We start from the raw sequence: 22,910 nt of genomic DNA, 5'->3' as shown, positions 1-22,910 counted from the left end.
AATTTCAGCGTGTTATGTGCTATTAGAGAAGAATAGTATAGGATCTGATGGGGTTGTATAAGAAAGGCATTGGGACTATGGCCAAATACACATTCAACCATTCTTTTACCAAGTTTTAAATACTTACAAAACACACGGAAATAGTGTGCTTTCCCATGGCTTTTTTAACAGATGCTTTTCCCCTACACACAAAGGGTCTTTAAATTGTTCTACTCTAGACACAAAGCATCTATGACATGCCATTTTCTGTGAAACACATTGTTGCATTTTTGTCTAACATGTTATTTTCCCAATGACTATTTATCAACTGCTCCATGTTTGTCTAATGAACAAAAAGGACAAGACAATGAAATAAACCTCAGCAAAACAATAAAAAGGCAACCATGCATCATCGATTTAGTAGAAGAGGAAAGAACAAATAAAAAGAGCACAGAGATTCAGTTGATTCTGAATACCAGGAAACAGCATCTGTGTTTCTCAACAAGTAAATAGCATACACTCTGCCAACTAGTTGGAAGCACTGAGAAAAAAATTAAGTCAGCCAAGTTTTAATTTAAAAAATAAAAACTGGTCAGCCGTATTCAGGTGATCCAACAGGACAGAGTCACAATCAAGAGGCTAACAAAGCAGCAGTAATAAGATTATACACACAGTACAAATTCCCATCTACACACAGTAACTTGTTTTACCATTACCACTAATTCAACCAAGGGAAATATTTTGATATCTAGAACTACTCACGTATCAGTCAGCTTGAATTGCCATAACAAAATACCACTGACTGGCGGCTTAAACAACAGTTTTTATTTCCCACAGTTCTGATGGAAATAATCAGTAGAAAACAATATAAAACCACAGGTTAAAAAGTAATTTCTGGACACACATCTTCTAAAAGCAATCAATTAACTGAAGCATTTCTAGAGATGTCAGTACCTTAGGCTCACTTTCCTGATTATAAGAACGAATAGAGCATCCTTGAGAATCAGCCTATCACACATGACAGGAAATAATGTAGTAGTAGTAAAGGACTAGGCATAAGTCAGCGGATGCAAAGATGGTGCTAGTAGATGAACAGTATTTAAAAATCTGAGAAATAGTAATTTCTAAACTTACATTCAAATTAGAATAATGTATTGATTTTCTGAAGGTAGCTTTGGAAGCATGTTTAAAGGCATATTATGAGGACGTGTGTGTGTGTGTGTGTGTGTGTGTGTGTGCGCGTGTGTGTGTATCTCCCCAGTTCTATTCTTAATATCTCGAATACCTTATGGTAGAACATTTTAACCTCTCAAATCTAGGCCTCCATATTTATTATGCAAAATCAGACTAATTAGTCTGCAGCATTTCTAGAGATGTCAGACTAATCAGATTCTGCATTAGTCTGCATCAGACTAATCAGATTCAACTTTTACGTAACAAAGTTGTGAGTTGTTTTTCAGTTGCCATGGACTCCAGTTTGAAGGTCACATGAACTGAGCATGTCCAGATGAACTAAGTATGGAACCATGGGTGGTGCCTAAGTGCTCTGACAAGGTGTGAGGACTGAATTAAGAAGCAGACACCATATGGCAGGATCCAGGATCCAATCAGATACAGTTGTGGCATCAGACCATGGCAGGATCCAATTGGATCATGCCACCTGGCATCACCGCATTGCAAAATCAGTCAGATCACATCTCATTACTCTATGCTTGTAAAACTTGACTCAGCCCCAGTTCAGGGAGACACTGGTTTGGGAACTATCCTAGTGTTCTCCTTACTTGTTGTAAGTATAAAATGTTGCTAAATGCTCATTGGTCAGGGTCATTAGGCTGATAATTCACCAAGTGACCAACCCCCCCATTGTGTGAATAACAGAAGGTGTTGACAGATATTTTTCCATAACTTACTAAGCTGAAATGGAGTAAAATATATAATGCTTTAGCAAAGAATGTTTTTTTAATGTGAGAAAAGGAATTTTAGCAGAAACACAAATATAGGTCATAAGTTTGGACAATGTACTTGGCATCACTAGTCATCAAATTCTTCAGTTGTAAAATGAGGACATTAAAATCTGATCTCTTATAATTCCTTGGAATTTGGAGACTACATGTCTTTTTTATATAATTGAACTTCTACATACAAAGACTGCAGAAAATCTTTAAATAAAACTAAGCATTTAAAAAATTATTCTAACTTAAAAATACCATTTTACTTTGTGTATAATTTACATTTTGTAATTTCTCCCATTTTAAAACATTTTTTTCTCACCACATCCTGTGAGAAAGATTCCAGCCTCCACTTTGCAAATGAGAAAACTGATGAAAAGACAGGTGAAGTGATTTGGTTGAGCTTGTACCACTAGCCAATGGAGACTCAGATTGCCACATTTGACTCTAAACCCAGTTTGTTTCTCTACCTGTCAGATAGCATACTCTACTTTTCAGTCCATACGAATACCATTTTTTAATGGAAAACGAAAAATTATTCTTCAGTCAATTATGTTATTACATAAGAACTTATTTAATACTTATACTCCTGTGCTGGGCTTTGGCATTATATTAATTAAATCAAAGTCCCTGCAGGATCCCTTTCTAGAAAGAAAATTGAATCTATAGACACGTTTTTAAAACTGAAGTTTCCAGCACTTTGTAGTATTTTCCACTCGTTCACTTCACTCATTTCTACTCCTTTTAATTTCTACCCTTTTCATATACTATCAGACACAAGATGCCTTCTTCAATATTAGCTAGAGTTTACTTACAAATATGCATTGACTTGAAGTCATGGCAAGAGGTAAATATGCAAGGGGAAGGTGTAGTATATGATATGAATACTTCTGTTTGTGGCTTCTTGGTTCAGATACGTGGGAATTGGTTGCTTTGTGTTGCTAAGCTAATTATGGGATAATATGGTTGGCTGAAGAATAATGTTTTCATTTTTATATAAAATGATGGAACACAAAGTCTTGCTTGCATGAGCAGCTATTCAAATAACAACAGTGGACATAATAGAAGTTCTGATGAAACATAACAATTGAACAAATAAGAATAATTCACTAAAGAAGATTCCTTAACATCATACTGTTTTCATGTAATAGAAAGATCACCTTATCTTTGTATGCTATACCACTGAGAGTTGAACATGCAGTATACCAGTATAATTGCTACACAGCATTTCTGCTCTTTGAAACACTAGGAGATTAGAAAGGTTTAGAAAAACACATCCAAAATAATATTTATTATTAATAGACAATTGAAAATATAGGGAGCTTGAGAAAACAGTATAGATCAGTGGTTAAGAGCACTAACTGGGGAGATATATGATATTCAAAATAATGGGCTAAGGAGGGAGCTGTATTTGGAAATGAAGGACTAAATTCCAAACAAAATAAACAAGCTAAGGAAAAAGAATTTTCTCTAGGTCCTGGACTAGGGTAAGGCTATAGGGTTAAGATAAAGGGATGCCTGAACTTGATATGTGGATCACAATGGGGCTATATAATCAGGAACTCTCATTCCTTTTCTATTAATCATGTATTAAAATGTATTGAGAAGCACTATATTCTATTCAAATATCTCTCTCTATATAAACAAAGCTCTCTAGCAAGTTTTATTTCCACACCCGTCAGGGAAGACAATTATATTTCTACTTAGGTTAATTTGGCAACTCTGAAGGAGTAGCTCCTTCAGAGTCTTGGGGTCAGGAAGTACTGCTAAAAATATAATTCATTTCTTCCCTACAGGACTCCTTTGTATTAAAATGAATTGCTTAGTTTCATTTGTAGGAAAAAAACCACATTTCACATTGCTGAAATATAGCTGAGAGGCATTTCTGTCAAATAATTCTTAGGCATAAGAGAAGATGTATGAAAGTGCTTTCATTAAAAAGTAAGGGTTCCTCTTCATTCTCAGCAAACTGACAAGAACAGAGAAACAAACACTGCATGTTCTCACTCACAGGCAGGTGTTGAATAATGAGAACACATGGATATAGGGAGGGGAGCATCACACACTGGGGTCTGCTGGTGAGAAATAAGGGAGGGACAGAGTGGGGTAGGGAGGTTGGGGAGGGATAACAGGTGGAGAAATGCCAGATATAGGTGACGGGGGGGATGGAGACAGCAAACCACATTGCCATGTATGTACCTATGCAACAATCCTGCATGTTTTGCACATGTATCCCAGAATCTAAAGTGCAATAAAAAAATATGTGTATGTGTGTGTGTGTGTGTGTGTGTGTGTGTGTATAAAGGTAAGGGTTCCTTTATTAGTATTCACTCTTTGTGGTCACTCGTTTATGGAAAAATTAAAAGGGAAATATGAAGCAAGGGAAAAGAAAATGCTAGTGGTGTTATGTTTGTTTTCTGTTTTTACAACACTGGACAGATGCTACACATCCCTAACTGTGCTTACATAATATCAGGTTATATAAGAAAGATCTTACATAATTATTAGTCAGATTTTATAGTTTTATGTTTACCATGGAAATATCTATATTCTGCTCCTAAGGCTATGAAATGCTATTTTACACCTTGAAGGAAGCAATTAATGTATAGGCTAGAAATAAGTTTTAATTTCCTTAGTATTTGTAGCTAATATTGATGATTTGTTGCATGTCCTAAACTCCTTTGACAACAGAAACAGTCTAAGGCAACTCTACCCACCTAAAAGACATATATTTACTCTCTAGAACATCAATATTTAAGTTTTATTCTAGTGTGTTTAATATAGATATAAATGATTCTGTTTTAACTTCAGTATATCAGTGTTTTAACTTCTTGCTTTATTAATTGAGATCTATCATTAGGACACTGAGATCTCTTTAAGCTTATTTGGCCTTATTATACTGTTTGCACTTACATTTGAAAACGTTATAACAATATGTAGTTTCATCTTGCCTTTTATTTTATTCACTTTGTTTTATAACATAATATTGAACTATTACTTAAAAACTAGATAAAATAACCAAGAATGATATCATTATTTAAGTAAGCTATTTGTCTGGAAAGATCCTAAGATAAAGTTATCTAAGTAAATTATGAAATAGCATTCTCTGGAGATAATCAACTAGACTAAATGCCATGATTCAAGGAATCTAGCCATAGTTAATAATAATCCAACACTGTTAATATGAGTTGTGACTGCAGCATGGTCATATCCCAAATCTTTAGAAGGATGAACACATTGGATTTTTATTTCACAATCCTATATAATATTTTCTAGGCATGAAAATACACAAATCATGGGTGACAGGCTATGTGATTTTTTTTTTTAGTTCAACTAATGGAACTTGGGATTTTAAGGTTAAAAATGAAGAAGTCTCAGACAAACTAAGATGAGTTGATTATCCTACTAATTTTCCTTGCCTATTCTGCCTACCTGGGAAGTGAATGTAATGCCCAGGAATATACATTTCAACTTGAAACTATAAAAACAAGAGCTTTATTCAAATAGCAGAGCAGATAGAAAAAAATAGGTCCTTAATGACTGCCTAAGCAGCTATATCAGTTTTGAATTGTCTACCCCTGAATTTTATTAGGTGAGAAAAACAAACCCAGTTTTGCTCAAATCACTGTAGTAGTATTTTCTGTTAAATGCAACCAAATGCATTCCCAACTCTTGGACACATCTAGTTGATTCTACAGACTTAGGGCTAAGTTTTCAGAAAAGATGATTTATAAACTGAGTCTTGATCAATAAGTAAGAATTAACAAGGCAAAGAAAAACTTTTAGACTGAGGTTGAGCCATAGTAAGCATTGCATGGAGTGACTAAAACTCCAAAAGAAAACCCACAGTCTCTCTCACATGAAGAAACAGAGGTTAATGTATAGTATAATCACAGCCACTGAAATGTAAATATGATTGTGTGAGCAAGAAGGGGGTGTTATTTAACAAGGGAGAAATCCAGCAAACACTAGAGGCGGCCAGAGGAAAATGACCTATAAACACAAGGAAAAGCAACAACTCAAATGACCGCTCATTTCTCTTCAGAAACAATAGAGGCCAGGAGACTGGAATAAAATCATTAAAGTGCTGAAAGGAAAAATCTGTCAACTCAGAATTCTACATCAAGTAAAAATAGCCTTCAAAAGTGAAGGTAAAATAAAGACATTTTCAAATAGGTGACGAGAATTTATTATTAGCTGACCTGTACTACAAGAAATGTTCAAGGAAGTTCTCAGGGTGATGAGAAATAGTATTAGCTAGAAGCTCAGAACCTGAGGAAGAAATAGAGAGAATATGAAGTGGCAAATATATTGGTAATTATAAAAGACAGTATCTCCTCTTATTAAAATACATATAACTGTTTTTTAAAAGGATACCATCATGCTGTAGAATTTAAATATATAGATGTAATTCACATGACAACTACAATGTAAAGGATGGAGAGTTGCAGTAAATGGACCTATACATATACAAGGTTTCTATATTTTATATTAAGTACTGTTAACCCTAAGCAGACTGTAAAAACTTGTTGTGCAGCCAAATCGATCAAGAAGAAAGGATATCAGAGATAGAAGACCAAATCAATGAAATAAGCCAAGAAGGCAAGATTGGAGAAAAAAGAGTGAAAAGAAACTAACAAAGCCTCCAAGAACTATGGGATTATGTGAAAAGACCTTACGTATGCTTGATCAGCATACCTGGATGTGATGAGGAGAATTAATCCAAGCTGGAAAACACTCTTCAGGATATTATCCAAGAGAACTTCCCCATACTAACAAGGCAGGCCAACAATCAAATCCAGGAAATACAGAACACCACAAAGATATTCCTCAAGAAGAGCAACCACAAGGCACATAATCATCAGATTCACCAGGATTGAAATGAAGGAAAAAATCCTGAGGGCAGCCAGAGAGAAAGGTCAAGTCACCCACAAAGGAAAGACCATCAGACTCACAGCAGATCTCTTGGCAGAAACCCTACAAGCTAGAAGAGACGGGGGGGGGGGCAATATTAAACATCCTTAAAGAAAAGAACTTTCAACCCAGAATTTCATATCCAGCCAAACTATGCTTCATAAGTGAAGAAAAAATAAAATCCTTTATGGACAAGCAATTGCTGAGATTTCTTTGCTACAGGACCTGCTCCTGAAGGAAGTACTAAACATGAAAAGGAACAACTAGTAGCAGCCACTGCAAAAATGTACCAAATGGCAAAGAACAATAATGCAATGAAAAAACCACATCAACTAATGGGCAAAACCACCAGCCAATAACAAAATAGAAGAATCAAATTCAAACATAACAATATTAACATTGAACGTAAATGGCCTAAATGCCCCAATCAAAAGACACAGACTGGCAAACTGGATAAAAAGTCAACACCCATAGGTGTGCTGTATTCAGGAGACCCATCTCATGTGCAAAAACTCACATGACCTCAAAATAAAGGGATGGAAGAAGATTTAACAAGCAAATGGAGAGCAAAAAAGAGCAAGGGTAGCAATCCTAGTCTCTGATAAAATGGACTTTAAACCCAATAAAGATCAAAACAGACAAAGAAGGGCATTACATAGTAGTAAAAGAATCAATGCAACAAGAAAAGCTAACAATCCTAAATACATGCACACCCAATGCAGGAACACCCAGATCCATAAAGAAAGTTCTTAATAACCTACAAAGAGACTTAGACTCTCACATAATAATAGTGGGAGACTTTAACACTTCACTGACAATATTGAACAGAAAGTCAACAAGGATATCCAGGACTTGAAGGCAGATCTGGACCATGTGGACCTAACAGACATTTCTAGAACACTCCAACCCAAATCCACAGAATACACATTCTTCTCAGCACCACATCACACTTACTCTAAAATTGACCACATAATTGGAAGTAAATCACTCCTCAGCAAATGCAAAAGAATGAAAATCATAACAAATAGTCTCTCAGGAAACTGAACAACTTGCTCCTGAATGATGAATGGATAAACAATGAAATGAAGGCAGAAATTAAAATGTTCTTTGAAACCAATGAGAATGAAGACACAACCATACCAGAATCTATGGGACACATTTAAAGCAGTGTGTAGAGGAAAATTTATAGCAATGTCCACATGAGAAACAAGGAAAGATCTAAAATCGATGCCCTATCATCAGAATTGAAAGAGCTAGAGGAGCGAGATAAAAAAAAAAAAAACTCAAATGCAAGCAGAAGACAAGAAAAAACTAAGATCAGAGCAGAACTGAAGGAGATAGAGACACAAAAACCCTTCAAAAAAATCAATAAATCCAGGAGCTAGTTTTTCAAAAAGATCAACAAAATAGACAGACCACTAGCCAGATTAATAAAAAAGAAAAGAGAGGATAATCGAATAGATGCAATAAAAAATGATAAATAAAGATATATCTTCTAGGAACACACATTCAAATTACTGAGCTTTCAAGTTACTTGAAAAATGTATTCTCTGTGTGACTAAGTCACTAACTTGACATATAATCTCTCTTGTTTCGCTTATTTTTAAAGGATTTGTTTTATAGATTACTTTGACCTAAATTGATTACACATACCTTCTTTATATGATTATCTTTTAAAAACAAATTTGAGTATAATTCACATAACATACATTTCACATAAAGAGTACAGTAAAATTCTTTTTAGTACATTCACATGATTTTCCAACCATTACCACAAGCTAAGTTTAGATGACTTTTTTTCTCCAAAAAGAAAGTCTGTACTCCTTAGCAGTCCACTCCTATTCCCCAACACCTATTCCCCAAGACCTAGTCAATCACCAATTTACTTTCCAGCTTTCTAGATTTGCCCATTCTGGATATTTCATATAAAGAAAGTCATACGATATGCGGCCATTCATAACTAGCTTCTTTCACTTAGCATAATGTTTTCAAGTTTTATCCATGTTGTGGTGTGTATCAGTACTTCATTCCTTTTTATTGATGAATACTAGTTCATTGTACGGATATAGTGCATCTTATTTATCCATTTGTCAGTTGATGGACATTTTGATTGTTTCAGTTTTTGGCATAAAGGTGTTTGTGTGGACATACATTTTCATTTTTCCTGTGTATATACCTAGGAGTGGAATGTATGTATACTTTTTTGAGGTACATTTCTTTCATATTAATAAAAATAGTGGTGATGTTATTTTTTGCCATGACATGATATACCAATCTAGTACTAATGACTTAATATATGTCATAAAAAAAATCTTAGGGAAATTGTCTTCAATGTGCAAATGAAAGGAATGGCCCCAAAAAGGAACAAAGAAAAGGAAACCCAAGGTTCAGCCTTATCATTCAGGTCTCCTGTAGTTTCCTCCTGGTGTTTCACACCTGCCTCAACTCAGGTTGTAGAGATGATTTTAGCTTTCTACCCACAGCTCAGAAATACCTTTGATGGATATTTATTTGTATATTTCTTCCTGATTGGCCCACACTATCAAAGGGCAGTAACCAAAATACAGGAAATGGGGAATAATGTAATGAAAAAAGCATGTGGTTGAAAGTCAGAGATCTGGGTTCAAATTATGACTCTGTGACCCAGAAAAAATTACTTATCTTCTCTGTGCTTAGGTTGCTTCTCTATAAAGTGAAGTCAAATCAACAATATATACCTCATTGATCCTGTGAGGATTAAATTTAAATGACATAAAGTACATATAGGGATGCCTCACATGTTCTATGTACCTGAGAAATGCTGGTCATAATAATTTTTTATTGCATAATATCAGTTTAAGAGTAAGTAATATTAAGATTTACTGAAAAGAGTTTAGTAGCTCCATTGGATTCTCATTCTCCACATTATATTATTTATCACTGCCAACCCAACAGAGGTTTGGAACCAGCATGGTGATGGGATATGCACTGAGTTGCCTTGACAAATCATTGTGGGACATTGGTAAATGTTCTGCTTTCAGTAATTTGTTTTCCTTTCTTTTTTTTTTTTTTTTTTTGCATACCATAATAAAAACCCTGAAGTGCTCAAGGGAACAGATAAGAAAGAAATGTCCTTAAAATTAGCTACAGATAAGATTCAGGCAAATTGGTCTCTGTCCAGAGTGTCCAGATTAGTTAAAGGTAAATAAGCCCATTCGGTTTTCTCCATTGGGATTTTATCTTCTTGTAATAAAATAAAATAAATTTCCCTAGGTTGAGTTCCTGGTTATATCATAATAGGCCCCTGTGTTAAATCATTAAGTCTAAGTCAGTTGGTCATGACCTGATCCCATTTATTTCAAATTATAATTATGTTTATCAAGTTAAGTTTATTCATAAATCTTCTCAGGTGTCCAAAGGACTGCATTATGCTCACATACTTGTTAAGAATTGGAATGCAAATTTAAGCTTAGTATCACTTTATATTTTCATTTATTCTATTTGACACTATACTCTCCAGAGCTGGCAATAAGCCAAATCTATCTTTCATAATTCTAACAAAATCATTATGTTTTGCCAAATTGCTCTCTAGTTGACATTTCTTTGTTCACTAATGGGAGATAAATTTTTCTGAAGTAAAAATTACTGTATAGCAATAAACTTTTCAGAGACATTATCATCTCCATTTTTTTCAAAATTATAAATGTAAGCAAATCTGTAATGCTCTATAATTGGGGTCCATTGAACTAGCTAATCAATGTTTATCACCTACAAATAAAATCTCTTGTAAAAAATTTGTGGCAAGACCAAATGCACAAATTTTAACTTTTTTGAAGTATAATTGAGATTAAAATAAATGTGCATACTTGAGGTATACAATTTGATGCATTTTAACATATGTGTGTGTGTACATTATATAGCTCCCATAAAACCATCAACACAATCAAAATGGTGAACATATCCATCAGTCATGGTAGTTTCCTCATGCTCCTTTGTCATGTGTTCCTCCTACTCTTCTCCCCACCTTCCCACTGCTATCTCATCCCCAGAGGACCGATGATTTGCTTTATCACTATACGTGTGTAATTTGAATGTATTAAATAAGCTAAATCAGTAGGTATTCTTTTTTACCTGTTTTCTTTCACTCACCATAATTATTTTGGGATTAACCCATGTTGTTATGTATAGCAATAGTTCATTGCTTGTATTGCTGAGCCCATTTTACAGATACTTCACAGTTTATCCATTGACCTATTGATGAATATTTGGGTTGTTTTTAGTTTGGGCTATTAAATATAATGCTGTGAATATTTGTTACAAGTCTTAATATGGTCATATGCTTTTTTTCTACTTGTGTAAAGAGGAGTAGAGTGGCTGGATCATATGGTTCATGAATGGTGAATTTTTCAAGGAAGTGCCCAACTGTTTTTCAAAGTGGTTCTACCATTTTGCAATCTCATCAGCATTGTATGAGAGTTGCATTATATCCACATGCTTGTCAACACTTGGCATAATTATTGTCTTTCAGTTTAATCATCCTAATAGAGGTGTAGTGGTAATTCATTGTGCTTTGAGTTTGTATGTTCCTAACAACTAATAATGTTGAGCATCTTTTTAAGTGCATACTTACTATCTATATATCTTTATTGGGTTGTTTGCTTCCTATTGCACTTTGAAAGTTATTTATATATATTAGATATAAGTACTTTATCAGATATATGCATTTTAAATATTTTCCCCACTCTGTGTCTTTCCTTTTCATTTGTCTAACAGTGCCTTTTGAAGAGCAGAAGTTTTTAATTTTGATGAAGCTCAGTTTTTATGAATTGTGCTTTTGTGATCATCTTGAAGAAATATTTTCCTAACTTGGAATCACAACAATTTTCTGCTATGCTTTCTTCAAGGTTTACAGTTTTAGATTTTACATTTAAATTTGTGATTCATTTTGACTTAATTTTGGTATATAATGTGATATATGGATTAAAGTTCCCCCTTTTTTCTGAATATAAATTTCAAATTGTTCCAGCTCCATTAGTTGAAGACTATTATTTCTCCACTGAATTCTATGAATAATTGTCTAAATCTTTTATACAGTTTTTTATGGCTTTGAACTTTGGTTACATCTAAAACCTCAAATCAAATTATTCTAACCCATAATTAATTCTGAGTAACTAGATAATAGAGAAATGTTTTTAAAAAATAAGGACATCTCCAGTGGGATTATATATATTCAATTCTGCAATAACTATTAAGTAAAGATTCAAGGTTCTTTAATCATATTTCAAAATAATAGTACTATACACTTTTGGACAGGTCAACTGTACCATTTTGATTTTGATCCCAAGTAGATTATCCAAAAGGCTTCGTCTACATATGGCTAAATGGCTACCTTCTCACACAGGATGTCATTTAATTAACTCTCAGTAATCCAAGTAGGTCACTGCACAATTGATTTGAATGCTGCACATTTAGATAGATTGAATCAATTTGCCAGTTCCATTATGCTTGTCCATTTTCCAACTGCTGCAAGCTCATACAATGTGTATATAATTACAAATTGTGGAATAGTAAAATACTTTTTTCAAAAAGTTTACAATTTTCAATAGAATAAATATATGAGCTACTTTGGATACTCTTAGCTAAACAAAGTCTTGACAAAAAGTGTGTAACAAATGACGAACCCTACTTTCTGTTTTGGGGGGAGAAAATCCTATCTTTTGACATATAGAGAAAATACATTCATAATACTGACCACATGCACAACTATATGCAATGGATCCAATTATTATCCCAACACTATAGAAGTGAAAACTACGGCACAGAAAGGTTAAGTGACTTGCTTGAAGTCACACAGCAGTAATTGGCAGAGCTAGAATTTGGATCCTGACAGTGACTTCAGAGCCCATGCCCTCCTCACCCGCAAGGCTATACTGCTATTCCTTACTTTTGCCTCCTGCTTACACTCTCCCTCTTGCTAAGTTTAAGTTTCCTTTTGTTTTCCAAAGTGCCTTTTCACCACTGCTATCCTTTTCTAAAAGTGGCCTTTTGAGAAAAAGGTTTGAGTGAGGATGGACCAGAAAATATTTGAGTTTGAAAAGAAATGAGCTCAGTGATCAAAGATGATTTTTAAAACGCTAATAAAAAGAGAGATTTCAAAGAGTTGAAATGGTGAAAGTGCAGGGAAGTCAAAAATAGAAGTTTGATTTTTAGTTTTTTTTTTTAAACAAAGGGAACACATTAGCTCTCTGGATTTGAAAGAAAATAAAATAGACAATTTAACAATATATTTGAGATCACTGAGATGGCCCAGTAAGCAATATGAATTCCTAATTATACCAAGTACTGAGAAATCATGTTTTAAATCTATTTCTGAAATTTTACAAATGGCAGTTTAAATGATAGTGCCAGGGTAGAGGATTTTCAGTGGGGTACAACTACAGTCTATTAGCTTTGCAGTGGTGTACTGATAAAGATTTAGCAACTGTCCAGGGGTTGGAGGATTCCTAATTTTAGCATTAGCTAACCAATTTCTGTGGAATGAATATTCCCACTATGGCCAGTTTCAAGCTACCAACTTGATGTTGCTGAACACAGAGTTTGGAAGAGGTGTATTAACAACACACAAAATACAGTATTCTCATCATACAGATAAGATTAATATAAATAACCTCAAAAGCATGGATAATAGTAAAATGTAGTAAAAATAATTTTAAAGTAATGCATTTGGGGTATTTATAATCTTTGTTTGTATCGTCTTTATGTTTATATAATTTTTTAATAATGGCTGTATTTAGCAACCAGCTTGCAAAATTCCTGAAAATTTAACAACTGGGTCTTGCAAGCTGACCTGAACATTCCACTGCTACCCAAAATGTTTAGATGAATTTGCAGACCATAATGTCAAAAAAATTAAAGTCCACTAAATTTCTCAGATCTGATATTAAGTAGCTAATTACTGTGGAGGTAGGACACATCTCGCAGATGTCTTACCCTGAATCCCAAAATAAATTCTATATTTTAATAAATCACTAAGAACATAGAAGAGGCTGCTTGGTAGAAAACTATTTTCCAGAATTGCCTGAATTGAAATAACTCAGCATTAAGAAATCTGATAGTCACTAAAGGAAGAACTATAGATTCATTATTACAGACTAAATATCTAGCTGATAATAACACCATTGATTCTAAAAGAGAGGAAATGTAGCACAGTATTGGAAACCATCAACATTGGAGTTAGACAACCTGGTTTTGAATACTGGCTCTTGCACTTATCATCTGTGTGGATTTGAGAAAATAATTGCTTAGTGTCTTTTTTTCTCATTGGTAAAATGGGAATCAAAATAGTATCTACTTAAAGGATTATTGTCAGGATGAAATAAGGTAATATATATAGGTGCTCAGAATAGTTCCTTCACAAAGTAACTGTTCATTAAGTAATTGCCTACTGTTCAGAATAGAAAATATTTTCTTTTACTATTTTTTCTACTTTTTTTTTTTTTTTTTTTACTAGTAGTCTAGTCCCACACCTTTCTCTATTGTCTTATAGCAGTAACAACAGTGGCCATTTATTGAGCACCTTTTGGTGCGTGTGTGAGGGGCTGGTCTTAATTAAAACCAAACTTGAAAAAGACACATATTGCCTCTTCTTTATAGGTGAGAAAAATAAGGTTTAGTAAGGTAACATGAATTTCATAGCTGACATAGCTAGTAGGTAGATACGACATTTAAACCCAACTCTCTGCCGCCAAAGCCTAAATGTACCTTTTTACTATCAAACACTGCTTCTCCATGATCACCCACCATTGGATGATCTTCATCACAACCCATTTATTCAAACACTCTTTTTACAGTTTCTATGAACTTAATTTCTCCTGATTTGATTCCTCTCCTATCAATCCTATCTCAGTGAGTTCTAGCCACACGTTATAAATCATGTTCTCATGGCATTCTCTCTGTGTGGGTTTCTGTGTCTGTGTCCAAATTTTCCCTTTTTATAAAGATATCAATTATATTGGATTAGGGCCCATTCTAATTACCTCATCTTAACATGACTATACCTGCAAATACCTTATTGCCAAATAAGGCCATCCTTTTAAGATACCTGGGATTAGGACTTCATGTGAATTTGTGGGAGATACAATTCAACTCATAACGATGCTTAATTCCTACACTTATTTTCTCATAATGAGAAATTTCTATTTTATTTTTTATGTTCTACCTAGTAGATTTATTTATCAATCTACTTGAAGAATAAAAAGTTTGAGTCATATTATCTTTCCTCTAACCAGTATTTTTTTTCCTGGGCTTTCACCTAAAAATCTATAGATTTTTCAAAAAAGTAAAATGGTCAGTTATTTATTTACATCCTACTTCTTCCAAAGGGAATTTGCAGTTATTTACGAAAGATATAGCACAAAGGACAAACTAGATAATCAATGTGATGACAAACTAATACATGTGATAAGTATATAAATATAAATCTAGAAGCTTCTTTTAATTATAAATGCCATATATCCTGCATAGTAACTACAGGTGAGTTACAAATATGAATTATAATAATTTAATAGTTTTAAGAATTTTCATGATAAAAGTGACATGTTTATTGCAAAAATTTGAAAAATACAAAGGCATTAATAGTATGGCATGTATACTCTATATGTTATAACTGTATCAATAGGCTATGTTATAACTGTGTCAATAAACTGATAGTTTTACATTTGGAAGTTAATATTACATACAATTTTGCAGGCTGCCTTTTTCATTTGTCATATTGTGAGCATTATCCCATCATTCCATAGTTTATTAATATCATGCTTTATTTAACTCATATGATTTAAATTTATTACAAATGAGTAGTTAAGGACATTGTAATTATTTTTTTAGATTTGACTAAAGACTATAAAATTGGGAACTAGATGTTAAAACTCACTTTTACCCAAACTGAATAGGCAGAGTTGGTTATAATTTAGCAAGACGGCACTGAAAAATATAAATCACCAAAAATAGAGTTTCAATAGAATACAGCAAAAGGGCACCAATAAAATTTGAAAAACTCTCATGCTATTTAATTCGTCAATAGCTTTCAGAACTACGTTGATCATAGCTACTCAGGCACAGTAATTCCTTTTTCACTTACACTATTCCATTCTACTATTAAAACTGTTTCTTATGAGGAATATATTGCCTACTATTACTGTAAAAAAGTATAAAAAGGTCTGAGATATCACCCTACTTACAGGCTAATAATCTATTACTGTTTCATGGGTGCTGGCAGAGGGTTCCAGATTCCTGGATCAGAAACAAAGGACTTTATTACTTATGGTAAAGCTGTAGCCAGAGTCTCCTGTTGGTTTGCTTTGGTTCTTATCCTCTTCTAAGTCCCAAAGGAGTGCAATGACACCATATTGGCTCACTGCAACCTCTGCTTCCCAGGGTGAAGTGATTCTCCTGCCTCAGACTCCCAAGTAGCTGGGACTACAGGTGCCTGCCACCATGCCTGGCTAATTTTTGTATTTTTAGTAGAGCTGGGTTTTCACCATGTTGGCCAGGCTGGTCTCAAACTCCTGACTTCGTGATCCACCTGTCTTGGCCTCTCAAAGTGCTGGGATTACACGCATGAGCCACCACACCTGGCCAATTTCCTACTTTTAGAGTAGGGAGAAGTAAATCTTCTGCTCTTTGGGAAAAAATATCACCTCTTCCTTCAAGGTTGCTCACTTCAACCACAATACTGAGACATGGCCTGGGCAAAATGAGGTTAGAGTCTTACATTCTTGGCATATCAAGCAAGAAAATGCAGGAACCCTCATGGCCCATAGCAGTTGTCTTTCCCAATACTTTTCATTTTTCAGCCAAAAGCTCAACTCTCCAAATCTTGGTATTTAGAAGACGATTTTTCCCTCTTTAGTTTAATACTTTTAGTGTTTTAACTGGCTTTTTAAAAGAGCAGTATTTTAGAGGTTCTCTTTAACCCCTGTGTGTACTTTTATCCAATCTATTGTTACCAAGTACCTATGTCAGATAACATGTTACATGCTAACCTAGCTTTGGTTTTGATTCTCATCTCTGCTGTTTTCTCTCAAGAATTACTAGAGATGCAATATAATAGTTTTTCCTTGATATCTTCTAAAGTGTCTGAGTTTGTCATTTTCTTCTTCATTCATTTCTTCTTTAAATTTGATTTAATTAGATCTTTTTTAAAAATGCATATTTTTCTTGGTCTTTCATTATACTTACAAGTTCATGCTTTACCAAGAATCAATCATATTAGCATAATAAACCACCATGAAGAAATAAAAACCTGTTTTCTAATACTATCTGCACAGGCAGTTTTTACTTTTGTATCCTGCTTTTTTGTGCCAAAGTCACAACCTTCAAGTCAAAATCTAAATCCTTCAATGTCCCCCTTAGTCTTCCAATTTCCCTCCCAGAACTCCAAGTCATTAAAACTATGCTTGAGGTCTCTTCTTGTTCTCTCATTCCTCCTATGTAAATCTGCCTCCATGGAAGAGTTGATAGGTTTAATGTAGCTTGGCAAACTTGCTGATGTATCTCAGGTACTCATGCCAGGAAGAAAGCACACATTCCAAATGGCAATTCAATTTCAGGTTATTCATGTCTAAGACCACACTCCACTCCTCATTAAAGAGCCACAAATTACTCTATTTTTCTGTTCCTACTGAAAGTGGTAACTTTACAGCAAACACCAAGGAGATCATCATCTCCTTGTCTTAGTCTCTGAAGAAATATTGAGTCATCTTCAGAATGAACAAATTCACAATTTAGTAAAGAATTTCTCCTCCTTTTTCTACTCTAGGACAGGTCCTACTTCCTGTGAACCTCTTGGTGCTGGTTTTGATTGCCTTTTGTCTCCTTTTTTTTCTGACTTGCTGTCTGATTTTTGGGGTATTATCCAAGCAGCCTCTATTCTGACACATAAACCAGAGTGTTGGCAGACATTTCCGTTTTTTTCCCTAGCAATAAAGCTTGCTTGCATAAACACTTTGAATAGAAAAGCAAAAACATAATATCCTGCTAACAATTTAAAAAGATCCCTCAAATTTATACCTATGAGTTTCAAGCTGAAATTCCAGGTTATTAGAGTAATAAATTGATGGGCTTGTTTTCTGGAGATTAAAGAGACTCCTCACAAAACATTTTCTTAACATTGCCTGGCCACTCTGCTTCCCTCCCAGATAATCTCTGTTAACATTAAAAAATAATTAAGTGGTTTAGTTAATTTTACTAGAATATCAATCTCATTTTCTCTAAGTAAACAAATAGCTATATCACATGCTACTTACTATTTAATGAATACTTACTGTGTTTCAGGAGCTTTATTTTATTCATCAAATTCTAGTATAGATAGCTCTTAAACATATGCTATATGTAGAAAATATACAATTCTAAGTTCTTTGAAATATTAAAATGGTACAGCTTGGAATCAACCAAAAGCAGTCTGGTTCCAGATCTGTGTTCTTAATCTGATTACGTGTGTGTGTGTGTGTGTGTGCATATATATAAAATCTGATTATATATTTAAATATATGTTAACTATATATACACATTATATACATACATAATTTGTATATATTTATTGTACAAATTATGTATCAACCCATACAAACTAATTTGTATATGTTTATTGTACAAATTAAATATGTATGTATATACGGAAAGTTAGGGACTTTAGAGTCAGTCAAGCCTGGATTTGAATCCAAGATCTACCACTTATAGGTGACAGCCTTGAGAAATTTACTTAACTTCTCTCTTCCTAAATTTTGTAATGTTTAAGTTGTAGATAACTAGTTTTCAGGGCTATTGTACAAATTAAGTATATATATATATATATATATATATATATATACACACACACACACACACACACACTTGTATATGTATACTTTCACATATATACTTACATATATATGTATTCTTTTATATATATGTAAAAATTGCACATTGTATAAATTCTTTTCATGCCAATTAAAACTTCCCAGATAATACCATCATTGTCTCAGTTATCCATTGACAAAATAATCTTACATAACAAACAACCACAACACTACAATGAATATAATTTTAAAAGTGCATTTACCTCACACGTGTGGCACACTCTACATAGGCTGGGCTTGGCCGACTTTACCTGAGCTAGGTTATGCATCTGCACTCAGCAGTAGGTCAGATAGATAGAACTACTGATCCTGACTTTGCTCACTGACATGTCTTAGAATTAGTTTGCTGTCAACCAATTTATGATGGTATTAGTTGTAATGATAGGGACAACTTGGGTCTGCTTGCCCAGATATGTTCTCATGGTAATGTCAAAAGTCAAAAGAAAGAATACAAATATGGAGGCTCTTTTTCAACCTTTCACTTGTGTTATGTCTGCTAACATCCCACTGGTCAAAGCAAGTCACTTGGCCGGGACCAGAAAATCAGTGGGAAGATTCTACAGACTTAAATGCTACAGAATATGGATATATGGGGTATAAAGAATTGGGGCCATTAATGCAATCAATGTATTGCATCCATCATCATTGGGACAAAGTAAATAAGTCACAGAATTATAAATTCAGCTGTATGGGAGAACTGGTTACTAAATTCTCAGATTTTTTTTTGAGACAGTTAAACCATTGGTTGCTTAAAATCAGCCCATTGTGGGAATATTTAAACAATAAAAACTGGCAACCACCACAAATCAGGGCTTTAGAGTCAGTCAGCACCATATGCATTTCAGAACTTTCAGTCTAATGCTTCCCCTATGTATAGAAAATTCCAAGTGATTGTGTGATTAAGTTACGTTTTCACTTTTCATCAAAGAAAATAATACAGGCATAATGATCAGGTTGCCATTTTGCTTTCTTTTCCTTAGTTACCTTCTATATATTCAAATAGGCCAAAATTAATTGTTCTGAACATAGATCATTTCAAGAGCAGATTCAGTAAGAACAGTAACTAAGTAAATATCATCAAAGAAATTACTTATGAGTCTAAAGATTCTAGTCTGCTATGAGGGTGTTTTAATTCTCATTCATTCTGTATTTTCAGTGTATCTGCTGTAGATAATCCCTAGGGCAGCAACAGGTTACAGTATCTATGAATTTTTTTCAGTAGACAATTAAAGCTATAAGTTAGGTTGACCCCAACAATAGTTCATATGGGGAGTTCCTTCTATTTACTCAAAAGATTTGAGCATAGGTGTATCTTTGCTTTGTAAAAAAGAAAATATAAATTTATTCTATTTCAAATCGAAGTAAATGTGTTTCACATAACCAGGAGTCTGATGAAGCTGGAGATGCAAAACATGGGACTCTCTAATCTTTGAGCCAATTCCCCAAGTCTCTATTCTCACATCACTGTCACCATAAAAAAAGTCACCAACAGGTCTTAATTCTAGAAATTATGTAGCACTGGAAAGAGTTGAAAATGACTATGTATTGGGGTTTTTCTTTCCTCAGTGGGTAAAGAAACTTTAAAGTGATTCTTTTTTGTGAAAATTTTAACTATAGCAGTAAGTTGCAGAATTATATTTCTTTCTTACTAAGTGAAAACACTGGATTTGAACATATATATATATATTTTTTCTCATATGCATAAAATAATGGGTTACTTTGTAAAATATAAAGGTACAGACTATCTCTGAAGCCACCTGGTTTCCATTCAAATCCAAGCTCTGAGACTTTGAGCAAGTATTGAAACTCTCTATGTTCATTTTTCTCATCTGTAAAATGTAGATAAAAATCACATCTACTTTATAGGATTGTTATGAGAGTTAACACATATAAAGTCCCTAGAACAAATGCCAGTTCATTCTCAATAAATGTTACCTGCCATTTAATGATACTGAAGCTATTTCCATTCAAGTCAGTTTTAAAAAATTAATCCGTTAATTCAGAGCCTTTAATCATATTAATTGTCATATTACTTTCTTTATGATTTGTGTGCCTTACTGGTACAGTTAAGGAGCCTGTAGACAAAGTTTGAGGACAGCCTGGACCAGTTTTATAAATATTAACATTGACATAACACACGATTTTCCAGACAGATTTGCAAGTAGCATCATTATTCCATATCTATTTTGGTCTACCTCCAAGCAATGTCCAGGCTCAAGGTAAAAAATAGATCATTTCATTCAACTTTGGAAGCCATGTATTTTAATCTATACAGAGTCATAGGTTAAAGGGACCTAAGGAAAATACATATCTGTGTCACCTACATCTGTCACAACATGTATGTTATGATTAAAATATATATTATTGTTATAATTAGCATATGATAAAAGAGACCTAAATATACTTAATAATTACCTTTTTTCAGGTATTTTTTAACTAGAAAAAGTCATCACTGTGTTAGAAATGTTAAAACTATTTATTTGTATTTTTACCTTTTAAAAATTATAACTTCATACTAAAAGCAAAGTATGAATTATGTCTCAATGTTATATGTCTAGCAAAAGTCCAGAAGTCATAATGGGAAAAGAGAAAAGTGAATGGTTCTGATAATTATGTATGAATTACTATAAAAAGACAACTTTATAATTTTAGCTGGCCATAGTAGAGCATACCTGTAGTCCCAGCTACTCAGGAGGCTAAGGCAGATGGATCACTTGGACCCAGGAGTTCAAGGTTGTAGTGCATTATCATCATGCCTGCTAACTGTACTCCAGCTTGGGCAACATAGCAAGACCTCATTTCTGAAAAAAACAAAAATTGAAGAGGACCTTACAATTTTATAATGTACTAAGATACAAAGACTTTTTATATTTTGTAAGCGTGCAGCTTAATTATACATAACAATTGGAAATTTAACCTGTACATACAAATACATGCATAGCTCAATTTTAAAAAAATCCCACTAAGGTAAAAACTGGCAGTTGAAAAGTTATATAAAGTGGTTTTGTTATATAGTGCTTGTAGGAGAGCAAAATAGACAGTGACTAATGATGCTACTTGCAAATCTGTTTGGGACCTGTGTTGTGTCAACATTGGGCAGCATCTATAAAATGGGTCCAGTTTGTTTCTCCCAGCTTTATTTGAAGATGTGGGCAGAGAAGACAATTATTGAGGTTATAGCATGGACATTGCTTGGTTTTAATTATTAGAAATACAATTCTTATAATTATAGAAATTAAGCTTCAAACACCTTCAATATAATAGTCACAGAATACATTGTAAGGAAGTTATATTAACTAACCAATTTTAATTCATTAAAAATTAAAATTGATGGTATGATAGATAACCATTCAAAATCAACAAGAGCTGAAACAACATTCAGAAGCCCAGATCTTCAAACAATAACACTGCCAGAACAACCTAATTCTTATATTTACATAAAATAAGAAAGACTGATTTTTAGTCTTTAAAATAGTATGGAAGTATTTATAATACATACATGTGCTTACCTTATATTAAATGAAATTAAAGTTACCTGGTCTTGTATTCATCATTGCTAAATGGCCATTACATATAGAGTACTCATCCTACTTGCCCACTGAAAGAACCTAATCCTTGTCTAATATATCTACATAAAAAGGAAAAAAAGTATTTTTAGGGGCAAGATGAATGCTCTTGTGGATCCCTCTACAGATTAAAATCGTTTACTCAGCAGCACGTTCGGTATGACGTAAAGTCTAGAAAGGCAACCTGATGGCACTCTAGTTTATTAGACTTAGAGTGCTTAGAACAAGTGTTTTATTCACATAAATTTCCTTTAGCTGAAATTAATCTCGCCGTTTTTAGTGCTTGCACAGCACATGCTTTCTTCCTCTCCTACAGCATTTGCTACATTTGCCTTATTCTAAGCTTTTTGTGAAAAAAAGGTGAAACATCAATATTTACGAATATCTTGATAAAATTTTTTATGTTTTTCTATTTATTTCTCCCCTTCCCATTTACTCTCTCCTCTAAACCAATACTCTAAAGCACATGCTTACTACATAGAATGCCAAGTTTAGCTCAATTGATACCAGTATAAAACAAACTAAAAACATGGAAAATAGAAGAGTAAACTAGGATAAAGGAACGATGTCATATTTTATATATTCTTTTGTCTAATACTAGTAGGTCAGAAAATTGTCAATGTCTTTCT

At 33.6% G+C, this 22,910-nt stretch overlaps 1 protein-coding gene across 28 annotated transcripts in view; it reads right to left on the bottom strand.

Annotated features, from left to right (window-relative positions):
- Positions 1-22,910, bottom strand: part of LOC128929302 (uncharacterized) — a 397,062-nt gene that overhangs the window by 360,078 nt on the left and 14,074 nt on the right. For all 28 annotated transcript variants that reach the window (XR_013524975.1, XR_013524974.1, XR_013524972.1 and 25 more), the window contains exon 2: positions 21,388-21,516. The gene's annotated coding sequence lies outside the window, so the exon portion shown is untranslated. The remainder of the gene's footprint in view (positions 1-21,387; positions 21,517-22,910) is intronic.

Source organism: Callithrix jacchus, chromosome 12 (genome assembly GCF_049354715.1).
Source record: "Callithrix jacchus isolate 240 chromosome 12, calJac240_pri, whole genome shotgun sequence".
Lineage (NCBI taxonomy): Eukaryota > Metazoa > Chordata > Mammalia > Primates > Cebidae > Callithrix > Callithrix jacchus.
This window is presented reverse-complemented; position numbering and strand designations above follow the sequence as displayed.